A 20,975-nucleotide genomic window follows, 5' to 3' on the forward strand; every position below is an offset into this window, starting at 1 on the left:
AAATAACTTGCAGAAGCATGTGAAAGTGTTTATGATATAGCAATGAGTAAAAGAAAAAGTACACAAAACTGCATGTATCCTGTAATTATAATCACTTAATAAGAAGCATGTGAAAAACCCGGAAGGAAGTACTCCACAGGCTGACGGAGCTTGTGGACACAGCCAAGGGGTGGGATTGTGGTGAGGGGGAGGAGGAGGCAGACAGGAATCTTCTCCTTTGTGAAGTATTTACTATATATTCTTTTTCCAATAACATATTTGCAAATCCTTGAAAATATGAAGTCTGAGATTACTCCACAGGAAATGATTCTTCTCTATTCACTTTATATTTTATCTTAGTTATTCTGTGTATGTTTGCAGATGCGTGAGTACGAGTGTCTGTGTGTGTGCTGGTACTAGGACTAAAAACTCAGGGCCCAGTGCTCTCACTTGGCTTTTTCACTAAGAATGGCACTTCACCACTTGTGCCACACCTCCACTTCCAGATTTTTGGTAGAGTCTCAAGGACTTTCCTGTTCAGGCCGGCTTCAAACTGCAATCCTCAAATCTCAGCCTCTTGAGTAGCAGGATTACAGGTGTTGCTAACACTACTCGCATCTCATAAAACGCTTTACACTCGGAGGAAGAACACAAAGGTACTGTGTCTTGGTCCCTTTGAGCATACAAAATTTATGGAAATGAACTCCAGGAAATGAAAACAAGAGTTTTTGGTTTTGTTTTTCTTTTTGTCTTGTTTGTTCATCTATGTCTTCACGGGAAAAGAGGGCACAGAAATGGAGGAACAAAGGGTGTGCAAATGCAGCGGTGCTACCCAGTAGATACAATGTTAAAAATGAACTATAAAACTTGTGGGTCTGCCAGGCACCGGTGGCTCACGCCTGTAATCCAAGCTACTCAGTAGGCTGAGATCTGTGGATCACAGTTCAAAGCCAGCCCAGGCAGGAAAGTCCATGAGACTCTTATCTCCAATAAATCACCAGAAAACTGGAAGTGGCGCTGTGGTTCAAGTGGTAGAGCGCTAGATTTGAGCTGAAGAGCTGAGGGACAGAGCCCAGGCCAGAGTTCAAGCCCTATGACTGAAAAAAAAAAACAACACCTTGTGGTGGCAGGCAGACTGGTGGCTCACGCCTGGAACCCTAGCTATTCAGGAGGCTGAGATCTGAGGATCATAGTTCAAAGCCAGCCTGGGCAGAAAAGTCCATGAGACTCTTATCTCCAATAAACTACTAAGAAAAAGCCAGAAGTGGCACTGTGACTCAACTGGTAAACCACTAGCCTTAAGTACAAAGATTCTCAAGGCAAGCCAGGCGCTGGTGGCTCACGCCTGTAATCCTAGCTACTCAGGAGGCTGAGATCTGAATATCGCAGTTCAAAGCCAGCCCGGGCAGGAGAGACCGTGAGACTCCTATCTCCAATAAACCACCAGAAAACCGGAAGTGGCGCTGTAGCTCAAGTGGTAGAGCGCTTGCCTTGAGCTGAAGAGCTGAGGGACAGCACCCAGGCCCAGAGTTCAAGCCCCATGACTGACCAAAAAAAAAAAAAAAAAAGATTCTCAAGGCAGCACCTAAGCCCTAAGCTTAAGCCCCAAGACTGGCAAAAAAAAAAAAAAAAAAAAAAAAAATTTGTGGGTGGAGACAAAAGGGAAAAGCTGGGAGAAGGGAGGACGTTGCCCAAATATAACTGTAACCCCTCTGTGATCTTAATAACAATAAAATATTTAATTTTTAAAAATCAGTTTTACAAAGCCCAATGCCAGTAGCTCATGCCTATAGACATAGGAGGCTGAGATTTGAGGGCCTCAGCTGTAAGACAGCCTAGGCAGGGAAGTCCCTGAAACACAAATCTCCAATTAACTAAAAAAAAAAAAAATGCAGAAGTAAAGCTGTGGCTCAAGTAGTAGAAAGCTAGCTTTAGCACAAAAGCTCAGGGACAGCACCCAGGCTCTGAGATCTAGTCCCAGAACTCGGACATTTAAAAAAAAAAATCAGCTTTACATATTTTAGTTCAATAGACCAAATGAAGTAGTCATTTTGCAATGGGGAAATCTGAGGCTCTCACGGGCTATAATCAGTACTGAAACCCAGCTCTCTTTACCCCATCACATAACTACCCCAAACCCTTCTTGGTATCCTGCTACAAAAAGTACCCAATACTTTCTCTCATTTTCTCATTTAATAACCCTGTCCACATGGACAGGAACAGCAGCTAAGCGGGGTTGGATCACAAGCACTAGATACCCAAGTTGGTAGGACTTAGAATTGGGATTCCAAGCCAGTGGGTCTATGTTGGTGGTTATTATACTATTGTCACAATGACAAGAAAATCCCAGAAACTGAGCCTGACACACAGGGCACCATCCCCGGTACAACCACCACCAAAAAAAAAAAAAAGAGTGACAGGAAGGTGAGGCTGACTGTGCTCACCCAAACACCTGGGCCTCAGGCTGGATGAGTTGGCGCTGTACATGGAGACATCCATGTGGCCTGGCCTAGGGCCAGCACAGATGTCACATCTTCCTGCCAGCCCTGACAATGCTGGTGCTAACCTGCCAAAAGGCCTCAAGAAAAGCCATTAAATCTTTCTGAAGGATTCCTGTTTCTCAGGAAAGCTGGGAGGAAGGCAGGACATCATCTTTTCTATGATGGAAAATTCCTGTGCCACCCTGGCTTGGGCATGAGAACATGGCATGTCACCTCCCTGACCCCCTGGGGTGCCACAGGGCCCTACTGGGACCCAAAATCCAGAGCCAACGCTGGAGCTCTATGCCTGGACCAGAGCCTGGGCCAGGAATACAAGCACGGGCTCAAACACTCAGGGGAAGCAGGAAGCCCAGGTCAGCCTGGGGGTGACCAACCCATAGGCCTTGAGGCCAGGGGCCAAGTAAGGGCTGAATGTAGCCAAGGCCTCTGAGACAGGAACAAACTGAGATCTGACCCAGGGCAGCAGCAGTGGGCTCCAAGGATATGGTGCTGGAGGAAATGGAGAGGATCAGGCTCTTGAAAGCAGCTCAGCATCATGCCTTGCACACATACTCCATGATGCAGCAACTCAACTCTTCCTAATACACCCAGAGGAACTCTCACACCCTGCAGACCGAGACTGCCCACAAAGACAAAACTGCAATCAGTACAAATATCATGGCCAAGACAATGGATTTAAACACATGGGCTCCCTTCCCACAAACGGATACTATGTAGCAGCAGCAAAAATGAATAAGCTATATTGTAAGAATGGATTTCATAAGCCAAATGTGGACTGAAAAAAAAAGCAAATCACATCATATATACAATGATTTTATTTAATATTAGTATAAAAATCTCCCCAGACTAAATAACCTGCTGACATACATCCATGTGGTCCAACTACATAGAAAAGCAAGAGAATGACAACCTCACAACTCGGGATGGTGGTGTTTTTCCTGCAGTGGGTGAAGTGAGAGGTTGGGGTTTGAGAGTATGGGAGGTTTCACATACTAAAGACATCTTTGTGAGGTCAGGTGCTGAGTGCACGGGTATTTATTAGCATTCTCTAAACTCTCTATACATTCACAGATGATAAGAATCTGCTTTATTTTCATAACTCAATATTGCTCCTATGGCTGACTACCCTTCCCCCAGGGGATCTTCCTGAAATTTTCCAGCCCTGAATCTTGATCCTAATTCCCATCCCTATCCCTAGGTGTTAGAAGCAGATGGGGACCTGTACCATAAACTCCCAAGACTCTTCAAACCCTGAGCAACCTGTGACCCACCCCCCTCTCAACCATTACCTCACTTAAGCCCTTCCCCACCTCCACCAATACACCATGTGAGTCTCCTGACTCTCCTCAGGGCACCATGGAGTCCCTCTTCAACTTTCTATTAGAGTTGATCTGCTCTGTTGAGGTAGTTTGCTGCTCTTTCTTTTCTTTCTTTCTTTCTTTCTTTCTTTCTTTCTTTCTTTCTTTCTTTCTTTCTTTCTTTCTTTCTTTCTTTCTTTCTTTCTTTCTTTGTTGTTGGTGGTCCTGAGGATTGAACCCAGGGCCCAGGTGCTGCCCCTGAGCTCTTTTTGCTAAAGGCTAGCACTTTACTACTTTGAGCCACAGCTCCACTTCCAGTTTTCTGGTGGTTAATTAGAGACGAGAGTCTCAGGCTTGGAAGTTGGCTCAGCTGTAGAATGCTTGCCTCGCATGCATGAGGCCCTGGTTCGATTCCACAGCACCACATAAGAAGAAAAAAGCCAGAAGTGGCACTGTGGTTCAAGTGGTAGGGCACTAGCCTTGAGCTGAAGAGCGCAGGGACAGCGCCCAGGCCTAGAGTTCAAGCCCCACAACTGACAAAAAAAAAAGTCTCAAGGACTTTCCTGCCCCAGCTGTGTTTGAACCATGATCCTCAGATCTCAGCCTCCTTCGTAGGTAGGATTATAAGTGTGAGCCACCACTGCTTAGCTAATAGAAAGCTAGAAGCTCTTCTGTTTTTAGGGATTTTTTGTTGGTCGTGGGTCTTGAACTCAGGGCCTGAGCTTTTTTTGCCTTTTCTTAATTCTAACACCCTCATACTCAGTTTCCAAACAACATAAATGTATAAAATGTCTCAAAATAGAAAACACTGAGTGGTTAGGTGCTTGTTACATGGAGATGGCGCAGGACCTGGAAGCCTGCCTGGCTCTGAACAGCCCCCTCTGATAGTGAATGGCCCAGGAGGTAGGTAGACACAGCCTCTGGTTCATTGAGTTAAAAGAAGTGGCTCAGACTGTTCACAATAGCCAAGGTATAGAAACAACCCAGACGCCCCCCCCCCCCACTACAGATGGATGGATCCAAAAATTGTGGTACCTATATACAATGGAATATTATGCAGCCATTAAAAAGGACAAAATAATGGCATTTGTAGGGAAATGAATGGAACTAGAAAAAATCATGTTGTATGAGGTAAGCCAAGAGCAAAGAGACAAACGGTACATGGTCTCCCTGATGTGTGGATGTTAAGTACAAAATGTAAGGAGATACGACAAAGCAAAGAAGACTTGAGAAACAAAGGACCTCCACTCAGCTGGTCATATCATTACTAAATGACCCCATGCTGCTGACCACATATATGGCATATAGGCACACATCTGAGGGAAACTAGGAGGAGGACACAGAAACAGAAGTAAACAGAGGAAAAAATACAACAGAGGGGCCCATCAGCTGCACTGGACATTGATCAAAACGAACTAAGCAACTCAATGGCAGCGATGGGAGGGAGGGAATGAGAGGGAAAGAGGGAACAGCTGATACTAAGCAAAAGGAAAGAGATGTACATATCACCCGATGTGGAAGAAATAGCTGTATTGTGAAAGCTCATAGAATTCACAGACTTTATAGACCACAATAAAGACAATTTGCCCCATGAAGGGTAGAATGTGTTTGTGTCTTTAACTAAGTATCACTATTTCACAAGACTATGAAATTTGTGAAATTTATGTAATCACTTAATCACAATTTTAAAAAAGCCAAAAAACATGAAATACAATCTCATTGTACCAAAAGTTTAAAAAAAAAAAAAAAGTGGCTCAGACCTGTAATTCTAACTACTGAAGAAGCTGAGATCTGAGTTTTGTAGTTCTAAACCAGCCGAGGCAAAAAAATCCATGAAACTTTTTTTTTTTTCCCGTTGGTCGTGGTGCTTAAACTCTGGGCTTGGGTGCTATCCTTGCGCTCTTCAGCTCAAGGGGAGCGCTCTACCGCTTGAGCCACAGCACCACTTCCAGTTGTTTGTTTTTTTTGGGGGGGGGGGGTTCCAGTCGTGGGGCCTGAACTCTGGGCCTGGGCACTGTCCCTCAGCTCTTCAGCTCAAGGCTAGTGCTCTACCACTTGAGCCACAGCGCCACTTCTGGCTTTTTTCTTGCTTATGTGGTGCTAAGGAATCAAACCCAGGGCCTCAGGCATGCAAGGCAAGTGTTCTACTACTGAGCACCTTCCCAGCCCCACTTCCAGTTTTCTAGTGGTTTATTGGAGATAAGAGTCTCACAGACTCTCCTGCCCTGGCTGGCTTTGACCTGCATAAAACTCTTATGTTCAACTAACCACCAAAAAGCCATAAGTGGAGCTGTGGCTCAAGCAATAGAATGCTAACCTTGAGCAAAAAAGCTAAGGGACAGCTCCCAGACTCTGAGTTCATGCCCCAAGACTGGTGCTTGAATATGTGTACACATGCATGTGCATGCATGCACATGTGCGTGCACACACACACACACATACATAGACACTCAAACTTTGTTCCTTAGACTTCAGCCTCCTGAGTAGCTAAGATTATAGATATGAGCCACTTGCACTGACTTAATAAGATTCACTATTTAACCATTTTTAAGTATTCAGTTCAGAGTACATTCACAATGTTGTGCAACTATCTTCCTAATTTTTCTGACATCAAAAACTGCATTAAAATTATACACGCACAAAAGCCAACCACCAGTGGCTCATGCCTGTAATCCTAACTACTCAGGAGGCTGAGACCTGAGGATCGTGGTTCAAAGCCAGCCTAGGCAGAAAAGTCCCCACAAGACTCTTATCTCCAATAAACCATCAGAAAACAGGAAGTGGAGCTGTGGCTCTAAGTGACAGTGTGCTAGCCTTGAGCAAAAGAGCTCAGGGAGAAAGTGGCACTGTGGCCCAAGTGGTAGAGTGCTGGCCTTGAGCTGAAGAACTCAGGGACAGTGCCCAGGCCCAGAGTTCAAGCCCCACGACCGACCAAAAAAAAAAAAAAAAAAAGAGCTCAGGGACAGAACCAGGCCCTGAGTTCAAGCCCCATGACTGACAGCAAAAAAAATAAATAAAATACATTTGCACACATAAACATTTCAAACAAAGGCAAAAAGGACTAAAGGAGGGAAATGGAGATGGAAGGTACTGTTGATCAAAACTTTAGCCAAGCCTTGAGCCTCTGTGTTCCAACCTCCTTTCCAAGTCCACCTGAACTGGGAATTTGGGCCTCATATAGTCCTAAATTCCAGCATGAAACAGAAACCCTAATTCTAGTCTGGAATCGCAGAATCTCTGGGGCCACCCTATCCTTATTTAACTAGTAAAAAACTGAGGCCCCCCAGAGGCTACAGTGGACTTGTCTGAGACTGAAGTTAGCTACAAGCCAGTATGTTGGGCCTTGTTGTCCCTCCTGTAACATCTGCCTTCTAAAGCCCAGAGCCCTAGCCATAGAGCAGCTCCCTGCTGAAAACATTTCCAATCCTTTATAAGCACCAAACTGAGCTGGCAGAAATAATAGGTATAGGCAAAAAGCAGGAGCCCAGAGAGGGTGTGGAAGTTGGCTTCCTCCCAGGGCAAAAGCACCAACACCAAACGATCTTTTGCTCCATCCAGCGGGAGGCCTTGGAGTACCAAAGAGGAAACAAGCCCGTTAGGCCGAGGATAATCCAGCAGGACCTTCCTACCCACCTGGGCTTTGTTTTCATGGTAGGATAAAATTAAGTGGGTGATGCCCAAAAGAGCAAAGAAAATGGGCCATGTCAAACTCTAAAAATGAAGAAAAGAAACACCTATGTGCCCTTATATAGAGGCCCAAAACTAGCCCTATGTTTAGGTTCAGGCAAATAGCCCTCAAGCTATTTGGGGGCTTTAGAGGGTGAAGATGTTTGCTCTAAGAATGTCTGGACTACCTGAGGGAAGACCAGGCACAGGTGGATCGCATGTATAATCCTAGCTACTCAGGAGGCTGAGATCTGAGAACTAATGCTTGAGGCCACCCCAGGCAGGGAAGAAAAGTCTAAGATTCTTATCTCCAATTAACTAGCAAAAAGCCAGAAGTAGAGGTATGGCTCAAGTGGTAGATCGTCAGCTGTGAACAAAAATGCCAAGCAAGAGCACAAGGGCTCAGAGTTCAAGCCCCAGTACTGGCAAAATGAATGAATGAATGAAACAAAAGTAGATTGGTGGTTTCCAAGAGCTAAGGCTAATGGGCACTGGCTGCTTAGTAGTGGATATGGGCTTCCTTTTCAACTGATAAAGTTTTGAAACTCAGAGCGGTTTGTACAACATTGTAATGGTCTGTGCAACATTGTAACGTAAATACTACTGAATGTTATGTTTTAAAGTAGCTGAAATGGTGAATTTGGTATGTGTATTCAAAGACAACAATGAATCTAGGGTATTATAAACCAAGATAGTAATTACCTGGCAAAGGGACATAGAGTTGCTGGGACACTGTAATACTCTCACTTTTTGTGTGTGTGTGCTGGTCCTGGACACTGTCCCTGAGCTTCTTTTGCTCAAGGCTAGCCCTCTACTACTTGAGGCACAGCTCCACTCCCAGCTTTTTTGGTAGTTAATTGAAGGGTCTCACAGACTTTCCAATTTGCTGCCCAGGCTAGCTTTGAACCATGGGCCTCAAAAATCTTAGCTCCTGAGTAGCTAGGATTGCAGTTATGAAATACTGGCTCCTGGCACCATAATACTCTTTTACAAAGTCTGAATTGTAGTTACACGAGCTTGTTGATTTCATAAAGATGAATTGGACCAGGCATGACAATATGTACACAATTCCCTCAAGGAGTTTTGCTTTAAGAGTGCTACTGAGAAACTGGACAGTAACTGGAGTGAAAAGTGGAACTAAAGCAAGGTGTATATTCCTGACACATCTGAGAAATATCTAGTAGAGAGGAGAAAGAGCTGACGGAAGAAAGACAGGGCTCAAAGGAGAAGAGCTGACATCTCTCTCTCTCTCTCTCTCTCTCTCTCTCTCTCTCACACACACACACACACACACACACATACACACACACACACAGAGATGAGAGGGGCCATCTGCAGCTGGTCAGGCTTCTACAAAAAGGTAGGAGGCAGTCCCCAGGATGGCCAGGCCAGTGGCTGGGCAGAGCAGTAGTCAGTCTGTACAAATCCACTGCTGGATTATTACCAAATTCTATTACCTTCAGTTTGGTGATGAGCAGTTGCAGACTGGGGAAGAAAAGGGAGTTTGCTGGCGATCACACAGCTGGAGGCAGAGTAGACAAGGTGTCCCTGGCTCCTGGCACACTACACTGAACTGCCTATACGCCTTGAACATACCACTCCACCCTGAAAGCAGTATTTTCTGTTCTTTGTTCTAAAACCACTTCTCCAACTTTCAGAAATCAGCTTATAAGGGATTCTGGGATCTGGGAAGCAAGTCTGTTCCATCTTATCATATGGATAAGGACTTTTTAATTACACTCCCTCAGCCTCTGTCTTTCCCGGCTGGAGGATTCTAACTGTAAAGCCTGTCTCCGTGGTAAAAGCCCTTTATCACTCCAGGGTTTGGCCCTTTTCCAGCTCCATTACGTCTTTCTTGGAATGCACAAGCCATGACAAAAGAAACCACACCAGCTTCCATTTTCAAGAGCTGTTTGAAGGACAAGGACCCATGGATATTCAAATAATGGCCAGCAGAGCTGTGGCCAGCCCAAGGTCATGAGAGTCAATGGCAGAGCCCCAGTGAGAATGCCAACTGTCCTCATCTCTCCACCACATCCCCTGCCTCCTTGCAGGATCGATCCACATGGGCACTGCGTCCACCAGGGGTCGTTACGAGGGGAATATGGCCACCATGCTTAAAGCAATAAGGATTTGCTGAACAATGTACCTCAAAGTTCAGAAGCAGTTAGATATAACAGTTGGAAATTTATTCTGTTTTGCCATCTACAGAGGCTGTGGTGGGTTGGCAAGTAGCTCCACCATTTATACCCCAAAACCTGTGAGTAAGTCTTAGTCAGAAAAAGGGTCTTTCTGGATGTAATTAGTAATTAGAAATTGAGGGGCTGGGAAGGTGGCTCAGTGGTAGAGTGCTTGCCTTGCATGCATGAGGCCCTGGGTTCGCTTCCTCAGCACCACGTAAGCAAAAAGAAAAAAGCCAGAAGTGGCGCTGTGGCTCAAGTGGTAGAGCAGTAGCCTTGAGCTGAAGATCTGAGGGACAGCACCCAGGCCTAGAATTCAAGCCCCATGACCAACAAAAACAGAAGAAGGAGGAGGAGGAGGATATTGAAATCATTCTGAATTGCTTTAATGTATCCTAAATCCAATGACAAGTAACTTTATAGGAGAAAAGAAGACAAACACATCAGGGGAAGCTATGTGAACAGGGCAGTGGTTAGAATGAGCAGCCACAAGCCAAGGAATGCTGACAACATCACAAGCTAGACTGGTAAGAAATAGACTCTCCACTAGAGCCTCTGAATGGAGCACAACATTGCTGATACCTTGCTTCCAGACTTCTGGCCTCCAAAACTGAGAGGAAATAGATTTCGATTGTCTTAAAGTCATCAAGTTCTGGGTAACTTACTGTGGGCAGAACTAGGAAGAATGGGAAAAGAACAGAGGCCAAGTAATACAATTCTGAGGGTTAATTTAGGATACCTGAACCTTGAATTTTGTGTCCATGGCTGGTTACTATTGTCAAAGCTCATGTGTTTTTCTGGATGACCACCAAAAGAAAGGAGAAGAACGGGAGGGAGGAATCCAGAAGACTCAGTCCAGGTGCCCTGTGCAACAGGCGTACCATTCCCTGAGATTTTGCTGTAAAGGAGAGCATAGGAAGAAAAGAGGACATCCTGGAAGCATGACCCACACCTGTTCAAGGAACAGGAGCACAGAGTCTTGGGGCTTCCAAACACTGAAACCAGTAGTCACCCCCTGGAACAGGGAACCCTATCCTCTTGATACAGGGGTTGTGGACGTACTTATGAACACTAAGGGCAGTCACACTCGAGCTAACTATCCACCAGTTTGCCCAGCCAGGCACTCAAGGTCATCCCAGACTTTTGTCTCCCTCACCTTCTCCTCCCAGGTCTTCTAGAAGTAATCCCACTCTGCCCCTCTCCCTCTCCCTCCACAGTGGTTGCCTTAGTTTAGGATACTGGCCTCTTGTGCCTGACTACAGCCCACCCAGGCCTGATCTCCCCACCTTCGGCATCTGCCCCCTCCCACCACTCTCCAAAAACAATCTGCCCAAAGGAAAAAACTGCCCATGTCACATGGGCATAACTTTCAAGATGTCTTGCTTACCTGTCTTCATCCCTCCCTGGTATTTAAGTCCTCTCACATCTGGGGCTCTTGACACATATCTCCCTGCCCTAGAGTGTGGCCCCTGATACCACTTGCTTGACCAAGCCCTCAAGGACTCTGCTTAGAGGCTGAGTCCCTCTCCTCTCCCCCCATACCCCCCCCTCCAGCTGAGGACTGAACTCAGGGCCTTGCACTTACTTGATTGGCAGCTCTTCCACTGAGCTATGTCCCCAATCCCAAGTCTCTTTAGAAGGGTCTCCTTGATCTCTTGTCCCTTCTTCTGGATTCCTTCCATACCCTGGGTTTTACTCTCATAGTTTTTCTGTGGTTGTTAAGGACCTAGTTGTAAGTCCTTACCCCGTTTGAGCTCACTGAAAGTAGGAGCCAGGCCTTTACTTCTTCATCCTAAAGGTGTTCAGAAATAAAATAGTAATCCCAGCACAATGATTCACACCTGTAAATCCCAGCCATTCAGTAGGCAGACAATAAGGAGGATCATGTTAGATCAGTCTGGACAATAAGGTGATAAGACCCTATTTTACAAAGAAGGAGGCAACAATGTTTGATAAGAAATGTACTCATTGGGCTGGGAAGGTGGCTCAGTGGTAGAGCGCTTGCCTTGCATGCATGAGGCCCTGGGTTTGATTCCTCAGCACCACATAAGCAAAAAGAAAAAAGCCGGAAGTGGCGCTATGGCTCAAGTGGTAGAGCGCTAGCCTTGAGCTGAAGAGCTGAGGGACAGCCCCCAGGCCCAGAGTTCAGGCCCCATGACCAGACCCAAAAATAAATAAATAAATAAAAAGAAATGTACTCATTACCTTGGTCATGTAACTGTAACCCCTATGAATAGTATTTTCACAATAAAAAGACTTATTTTTAAAAAGACCCTATTTTACCAACAAGCTTGGCAGGGTGGCATACACCTGAGGCCCCAGCTAGGCAGAAGTCATACGTAGAAAGATCGTGCTCCAAAAACAGCACCAGGCCAAAAATGTGAGACCCTATTTGATAACTAAAGTAAAAAAGGGCTGAGGTGTGCTTGCCTTGCAAGCCTAAGGCCCCATGGTCAAACACCAATACTGAAAAATAAAAAAGGAAGGAAGGAAATAGAAACAAATAAAGGAAAATAATAAAATCAAACCTATATTCCCTGCATAGTCTAAACAAAATTCATTGTAGACTTTCCCTAAAGTTAACCATTTCCCACTTCGGTGGAGAGGGGGGGTAAAAATTCTTGAGTTACACCTAGACACTCGCTAACTCCCTTCCCCAGTCACGCGCACTTTGCCTCTTTGAAGATAAACACAACTTGATGCCAATAAGCATATCTTAAGTGCTTAACATGTCCTCACCTCTAGCTTTTACAGTAATATTTTCTGGGAAAAGGTTTAATCATACATAAAATCTGGATTAAATCCTGAGAATTCACAGTTGAGTTTTCCAGACAGCCAGAGAGCAGCCAACTAAAAGGAAAGTAAGCCTGAACCAGATCTGCTCTCCCTCTGGGTCACTTTGGAAGCTGCAGAGTCAATGGGTCTCTACTGCCACCTACTGGACTAGTGGAATAAAGCTGTAAGTGGCTGCCCTACAATATTTGCACAACATATAAAAAAAAAAGTTGTCAAAACCACTTCATCAGAAAACTGGGCACCAGTGGTTCACACCTGTAATCTTAGCTGCTCAGGAAGCTGAGATCTGAGAATCAAGGCTCAAGGTTCAAAGTCAGTCTGTCCAGGAAAGTTCGTGAGACTTATTTCAAACACCAAAAAAGCCAGAACTCCAGTGGTGGCTCAAGTAGTAGAACCTTGAGCACCAAAGCTCAGCGACAGCACCCAGGCCCTGAGTTCAAGCCCTAGAATCAGCCCATGCACAGGCATGCACAGGCACACATGAGCAGGCACACACACACACCAAAACAACAACCATAGCCATACTTTTTACTCCCTCAAACCTGGTGAGTTTCGCCAAACCATGGTGTCCTAGAACCCCCACAGATTTATCCTGGATCTAGCCCAGTCCAGGAGCTAGCTCAATAGAAATCACTCCCTGCCAGAAGCAAAGAAGCTACCCTTCCCAAAGACTTTGGCCTTGCAGCCAGACTAAGTCAACAAAGCGGAAGCCAGCCCTGCCTCCTGCCTTCCTGTTATACCCTTCAACTTTTCCCTCTAGCCTGGTGGTTCTCCTTGGCCTGACACACTCACACACAAGGGCACATCACTCATTCTCTCTCTCTCTCTCTCTCTCTCTCTCTCTCTCTCTCTCTCTCTCTCTCTCTCTCTCTCTCTCTCTCTCTCTCTCTCCCAGATCCCTCCCTCTCAGTGACAGGGTAGGAATCTGCTCTGGGAGACCTGGAAGGGGCAATCTAGATGGGCTGCTGCCAAGCTTATTTTTCTTACCCCGTATTCCAACCATCCTGTGAAAGAAAAGTTGGACCTAAGAAGGTAAACTCTGGAAAACCACTGGCAGTGCAGAACAGAACCAGTCTCCCCGGGGAAGTAGGCTCAGATTTCCTCAGCCAGTGTGGGGCTTGGCTGGGTTCAGTCCCTTGCCTCTGAGCATGAAGATGGTCCCTGCAGCCCCTACAATCCACTTCTCAGGGAGGCAGAAAGCACTCAGGAAAGGGCCCTCTTGGGCCAGGCCCCCAGGCACCTGGGAACAATGCATGGGGAGACACCACTCTCCATATCCAGCTGTGGTTCATGATGTTCAAACTGCCTCTGTAGATATATTTCAAAAAATGAGGAGGAGGGGTACCTTTCCCCACAATTTCCCAAAGAAAATAGAAAGATATACTAAAGTAAAGCTAGGCATGGTGGTGCATACCTGTAAGTCCAGCACTCAGAAAACAATTCTGCAATCTGGGCCACATGGCAAGATCTTGTCTCAAAAAAGAAATATATATATATATATATACACACACACACACACACACACACACACACACATATATGCAATTATAAATGGCTACAGCTGGAAGCATAGATCAGTGTAGAATGCCTGCTTAGCAGGAGAAAAGTCCTCCATTCCAACAGCAACTTCACCCCCCTAAAATTATGAACACAATTCAGGCATACAAGCTTTTCACCAAGTTGGAAAGTAAGAACAAAGGATGGTTAACACTCGTGTTTAATCACACCATAGGGGCTGGGAAGGTGGCTCAGTGGTAAAGTGCTTGCCTTGCATGCCTGAGGCCCTGGGTTCGATTCCTCAGCACCACATAGGCAAAAAGAAAAAAGCCGGAAGTGGCACTGTGGCTCAAGTGGTAGAGTGCTAGCCTTGAGCTGAAGAGTTGAGGGACAGCGCCCAGGCCCAGAGTTCAGGCCCCACGACCGGACCCCCCCCCCCCAAAAAAAATCACACCATGATCCCTCCACCTTTCCTCTCCACCTCATGGTGATGTGTCCCCACGGCCGACTGAGATTGTTCACACAAGGGCTCAAAGCCTCACATCTCTTGCAGAACACCTCCCTAACCATTCTGACTTCCCACCCAAGCTCCCATGTCACTGTCCAAGTTCTCATTTCCTGAGTTGTCTTGGGGCCTCATGCAGTGGGGCAGACCATAGTGCGCCTCAGATCACGCAACATCCATCTCCCAAGGTCGTACTGGTCCTTCAACCCTCTGGGCCACCTCAGGTTCTCTGAATGTGCAAGGCATAAGCATCTTTGGCAAGATGCCTGGAGGCCAGCATCTAGAAGTCCTCATTCCCCAGAAGCCCTTTAAGAATCAGGGCTACCATCCTATATACTCGCCAATCCCCCAACCCGTCTCACAACCCACTGGGCCTTCTGTTCCCTCCCCCCACACACACTTGGCCTATTCCCTTTAAATGTTATCAAGATACATGGTTGTGGGCTGGGAAGGTGGCTCAGTGGTACAGCACTTGCCTTGCATGAGGCCCTGGGTTCGATTCCTCAGCACCATATAAGCAAAAAGAAAAAAGCCAGAAGTGGTGCTGTGGCTCAAGTGGTAGAGCGCTAGCCTTGAGCTGAAGAGCTGAGGGACAGCGCCCAGGCCCAGAGTTCAGGCCCCACGACTGGACCCCCTCCCCCCCAAAAAAAGATACATTGTACTCATCAATTGATAAGTTGAGCCAGGCACTGGTGGTTCACGCCTACATTCCTAGCTACTCAAGAGAAAGAAGTTCTGAGTATGGAGGTTTGAAGCCAGCCCAGACAGGAAAGTCCACAGAGACTCATCTCTAATAAACTACTCAGAAAAAGCCAGCAATGGCACTGTGGATCAAGTGGTAGAATGCTAACCTTGAACAAAAAGATCAAGAACAGAGCTCAGGCCCTGTTCAAGCCCCAGGACCAGCATAAAAAAAAAAAAATGATATGAAGTTAAACCTCTTTGTAGAATTACTTAAAGGTCGTGGGGAGGATGGGAAGGGATGGGAAGGGGAAACAAAGGAGGAGGCTACAATGCTTGATAAGAAATGTACTCATTATCTTGCCCATGTAATTGTAACCCCTCTGTACAGTATTTTCACAATAAAAAAAAGAATTACTTAAAGGTAATAAAAATATTTTTAAAGAAATATATTTTATCAAGATGCCCAATTCAGTCAGGCACTGGTGACTCACATCTGTAATCCTAGCTAAGAGACTGAGATCTGAGGATCATGGTTTGAAGCTATCCTGGGCGGAAAAGTCTATGAGACTCTTATCTACAATTAACCAGCAAAAAACCAGAAGTGGAGCTATGGCTCAAATAGTAGAGCACTAAGCCTTCCGTGAAAAAGCCAAGTGAGAGTGTAAGGCCTGGGGCTAGGAAGGTGGCTCAGTGGTAGAGTGCTTGCCTCGAATGCATGAGGCTCTGGGTTCAAGTCTTCAGCACCACATAAACAGAAAAAACCAGAAGTGGCACTGTGGCTCAAGTGGTAGAGTGATAGCCTTGAGCTGAAGAGCTGATGGGCAGCGCCCAGGCCCAGTCAAGCCCCACAACCGACAAAAAAAAAAGCGAGGCCTGACTTGAAACCCCAATATTGGCAAAAAAAAAAAAGCCTAAGCAGAAAAAGCATGTGAGACTCTTACCTGTAATTAACCAGCAAAAAGCCATAAGTGGAGCTGTGGCTCAAGTGGTAGAGCACCCATCTTGAGCAAAAAAAGGGACAGAGTGACTAGACCTGAGTTCAAGCCCCAGTACTGGCACACAAAAAAAGAGAGGTACAGAGAGAGACAGAGACAAAAAAAAAAAAGAAGAAGAAGAGAAAAAAAGAAAAGAGAGAGAGGAAACAAAGAGAAAGAAGGGAAGGGAAGGGCGAAAGGACTGGAAGGAAAGGGAGAAAATGAAGGAAAGGGGAAGTGAAAATAGAAAGAGGGAGAAAGAAAAAAGGAAAGAGTTGAGTGTCAGTGGCTCACACCTGTAATCGTAGCTACTCAGGAGGCTGAGATCTGAGGATCACAGTTCAAAGCCAGCCTGGGCAGGAAAGTCTATGAGACTCATCTCCAATAAACCACTAGAAAACCAGAAGTGGTGCTGTGGCTCAAGTGGTAGAGCACTCACCTTGAGCAGAGTTCAAGCCCCACAACCGGAAGGTGGGGGGAAAAAAAAAAGGAAATAAAGAACTAATGGCTAAATGTTCAGTTAAGTGCTCTGTTCTTTATTCACATTTCAGAGCTGAAACTTTCTAGATTCAACTTCCATGAGGAGGGAGGTAAGTAAGAAGCAACCCTTGGGCTGGGAAGATGGCTCAGTGGTAGAGCTCTTGCCTTGCATGCCTGAGGCCCTGGGTTCAATTCCTCAGCACCACATAAGCAGAAAAAAAAAAAAAAAAGCCAGAAGTGGCACTGTGGCTCAAGTGGTAGAGCCGCTAGCCTTGAGCTGAAGAGCTGAGGGACAGCGCCCAGGCCCAGAGTCCAGGCCCCACGACCGGACCCAAAAAAAAAAAAAAGAAGCAACCCTTTAGGCTGGGAAAAGAGACAAACATGACTGGCTCTGGTAGATCACAGGCCTGCTAATACATGTCCCTTGCTATGTTCTTACATACAAAGGGACAACATTGACAAGACAGAATTTAGAAGCTGGCCACCAGTAGAGCTCATACCTGTAATCTTAGCTACTCATAAGGCTGAGATCTGAGGAGCATGGTTCAAAGCCAGTCCCAGCAGGAAAGTATATGAGACTTATCTCCAATTAACCACCAAATGCCAGAAGTGGAGCTGTGGCTCAAATGGTAGAATATTAGCCTTGAGCAAAGCAGCTCAGGGACAGTGCCCAGGGCCCTAAGTTCAAGTCTCAGGACCAGTACAAAAGAAAATAAAAACTCGAAGAAAAACCTGAGAAACATATGTAATACTAGCTACTGAGAAGGCTGAGATTTGAGCATCATGGTTCAAAGCCAACCCAGACAGGAAAATCCAAGAGACTCCAATTAATCTCTAATTAATCACAGAAAAAGCCAGAAGTAGTGCTGTGGCTCAAGTCGTAGAATACCAGCCTTGAACAAAAGGAGCCCAAGGATAGCACCCAGAGGCCAAGAGTTCAAGTTTCAGGACAGTCTAAAAAATAAAAAAAAGAACCAAAGCATCCTGCATTTAGGTTCCTGATCTACTCAACAGCAGGACCATAGAGGTTTTGTATCCCTTGTCTCTAAAGTGAGGTGAATTACAAGTATATTAATAGTGACTTCATATACTTAGAAGGATTAAAATATTAAATGAAAAAAATTTAATTCCAATTAATTGAAGCCAGGGACTGATGGCTCAAGCCTGTAATCCTAGCTACTTAGGAAACTGAGATATGAAGATCACAATTCAAAGCCAGGAGGGGCACGAAAGTTCCTGAAACTTTTTTGTTGTTGTTGGTGGTGGTGGTGGTGGTGGTGGTAGTTGTGGGGTCTGAACTCTAGGCCTGGTTGCTATCCCTCAGCTCTTCAGCTCAAGGCTAGTGCTCTACCACTTAAGCCACAGCACCACTTCTGGCTTTTTCTGCTTATGTGGTGCTGAATCAAACCCAGGGCCTCATGCATGCAAGGCAAGCACTCTACCACTGAGCCACCTTCCCAGCCCTCTTTTTCTGGGGGGACGGGAGGGGCAGTCCTGGGGCTTGAACTCTGGGCCTGGGCACTGTCCCTAGCTGCTTTTGCTCAAGAACAGCAGTCTACCACTTGAGCCACAGCACCACTGCAGGCTTTTTCTATTTATATGGTACTCAGGAATTTAACCCAGGGCTTCATGCATGTTAAATAAGCACTCTACCACTAAGTCACATCCCCAGTCCCCTGAAACTCTTATCTCCAATTAACCACCAGAAAATCACAAGTGGCACTGTAGCTCAAAGTGGTAGAGTGAAAGCCTTGTGTGAAAGAGCTCAGGGACACTGCCCAGGCCCTGAGTTCAAGCCCCATAACCAACAAGGAAAAAAAAAAAAAAGGAATTATACAATTGATAGTCAGATGTCAGTGGCTCACACCTGTAATCCTAGCTACAAAGGAGGCTGAGATCTGAGGATCAAGGTTCAAAGCCAGTCCAAGCAGGCAAGTCCATAAAACACTTACCTCCAATTAACTAACTAAAATACAGAAGTGGAGCTGTGGCTCAAGTGATAGAATGCTAGCCTTCAAGCTCATGAACAGCACCCAGACCTTGAATTCAAGTCCCAGGATCTGTGTGTGCACGCGCACACACGGGCACACGCACACGCACGCGCACACACACACACACACACACACATTATACAACTGCCAGCTTAATTAATTTACCTCTGAGTTCCCTAGACTACAGAAATTTCTTGTAAAAGGAAATTTTCAGTTTTCCCAGCAATGGGACTAGAAATCAGATACAGAGTCTTCAATGTCTCTTGCATTCCAATCCATGTCAAGAATGCCAGATTAGCTGGGCGCCGGTGGCTCATGTCTGTAATCCTAGCTACTCAGGAGGCTGAGATCTGAGGATCACGGTTCAAAGCCAGCCTGGGCAGGAAAGTCCGTGAGACTCTTATCTCCAATAAACCACTAGAAAACCGGAAGTGGTGCTGTGCAGCTCAAGCAGTAGAGCGCTCGCCTTGAGCTGAAGAGCCCACAGACAGCGCCCAAGCCCAGAGTTCAAGCCCCATGACCGACAAAAAACAAAAAAAAGCCAGATATACAGAAGCAAAACAGGAAAATATTATTTTTCTTTCCTAGAATAGTTTTAGGTCATCAAATACTTCAATCCTTCCAATGTAATTCAGAGAGCTTAAACAAAAGAAAATAAACTACCTTTTCTTTCTTCTCACCATGGACATGTTCACTGACTAGGACAGTCTCAATGTCTGCTAGTTTTTGGCTTAGACAACATTTTGTTTACATTAGGACTAGACCTCATGAAGAGAAGCCCTAGAGTCTAAAATTTCAGAAAAGTTACTTTGTTTCTTCTATTTCTTGACAACTTCCTTTACAACTTTCTAAGTAAAAAATATATAAGCAAATAAGAACCCAAGCCCATAAACATAGCAAAAAAGACAAAGCAAAGCACAAACAAAAATTTAACATTCTCTTCCTTGTCCAAAGTATTCAGTTCCCCGTCCGCCTCCAACTTCACGGCAAAGCCTTCCTCTTCAAAATACATGCCCTCACCGTGAAGACGGATGATATGAGTAATGCTCAGGGCTCCACTGGCTAAGAAATCAACAAAAGGAAGGTCTTAAAACCAATAAACCAGAGAAGGCCTGTTCATCATGAGCTTGGAAAACAGAATAGCAAATCAAGAGCTCTTCAGTTACCTGTGCACTTTCAAAATGGTTGGTTTCCTTTGTTTTATCTTACTTATTTTATTGCTGGTGCTAGGGTTTGAACTCAGAACTTCATACTTCTTACGCAGGTCCTCTACCACCTGAGCCACACTTCCAGCCCTGGTCTGTTTTAGAAGGTTTATCAAAACTAGGGATGTGGCTCAAGTGATAGAAGACTTGCCAAGATCATGAATTTGACCCCTAGCTCCACAAGAAAAATACAAAAGTAAGTGGTAAAATGTCTTCTCTTAAACAAGGCTATTAATTGCCAAGTCCTGAAGTTCAGATGGGAAACCTCAGAGCATGGGGTTAGAGGCAGGCTGCCTGGCTCTGAAAGCTACTTAAGTGATTCCTTGATAATTAAACATGGAACTGTCAAACTGTCCCCGCAATTCCATTCCTAAATACATACCCAAAAGAACAGAAAACAAAACCCGGCACGACTGGCTCATACCTGTAACTCTAGCTACTCAAGAAGCTGAGATTTGAGGATCACAGTTCAAAGCTAGCCCAGATAGGAAAGAAAGTCCATGAGACTCGTATCTTCAACTAACCAGCAAAAACTCAGAAGTGGAGGTATGGCTCAAGTAACAGAGCACTAGCTCAGGGACAAAGTCTAGGCTCTAAATTCAAGCCCTAGGACCAGCACACACACACGCCACACACACACATACACACACACAAGCATTAAACAAAATAAGAATTTTCTAGCAGTACTATTCACAACCATCAAGAAGTAGATACATCAAAAATGTCTATCAATGGAGGAAGGATCAACAAAACGTGCTCTGTACATTGGTGGAACCACTCAGCCATAAAACGGAATGGAGTGCTGATACACGTATTGGAGTGAACCTTGAAAGAATTGTGTGGGGTTGAAGGAAGCCTGATTCCACACACTTACATCTGTTCATCCTGCCTACATATATGAGGGCAAGGGATGGTACCCAGAACACTAACTCTGCATATGAAGAGCTTGGATCCTCTGGCGCACCCAAAAAACAGAAATTAAGAATCATTAGCAATAGTAGACTCAGGAAGAGGGGGCTGGAGAGTGCCTGCATTCTAGGTATACAATTTCCTTTTGGGATGATTAAAATGTTCTGGAACCAGATAGTGCTGTTGATTGTACCACACTCTCGTTGTGCTAAATACCACTGAGCTGAATGCTTTAAAGCTAAGTTAAAGCTAATTTATGGGCTGGGAAGGTGGCTCAGCGGTAGAGTGGTTGCCTTGCATGCATGAGGCC

This window comes from Dipodomys spectabilis, unplaced genomic scaffold (genome assembly GCF_019054845.1).
Source record: "Dipodomys spectabilis isolate Male_0828 unplaced genomic scaffold, ASM1905484v1 ptg000004l, whole genome shotgun sequence".
Lineage (NCBI taxonomy): Eukaryota > Metazoa > Chordata > Mammalia > Rodentia > Heteromyidae > Dipodomys > Dipodomys spectabilis.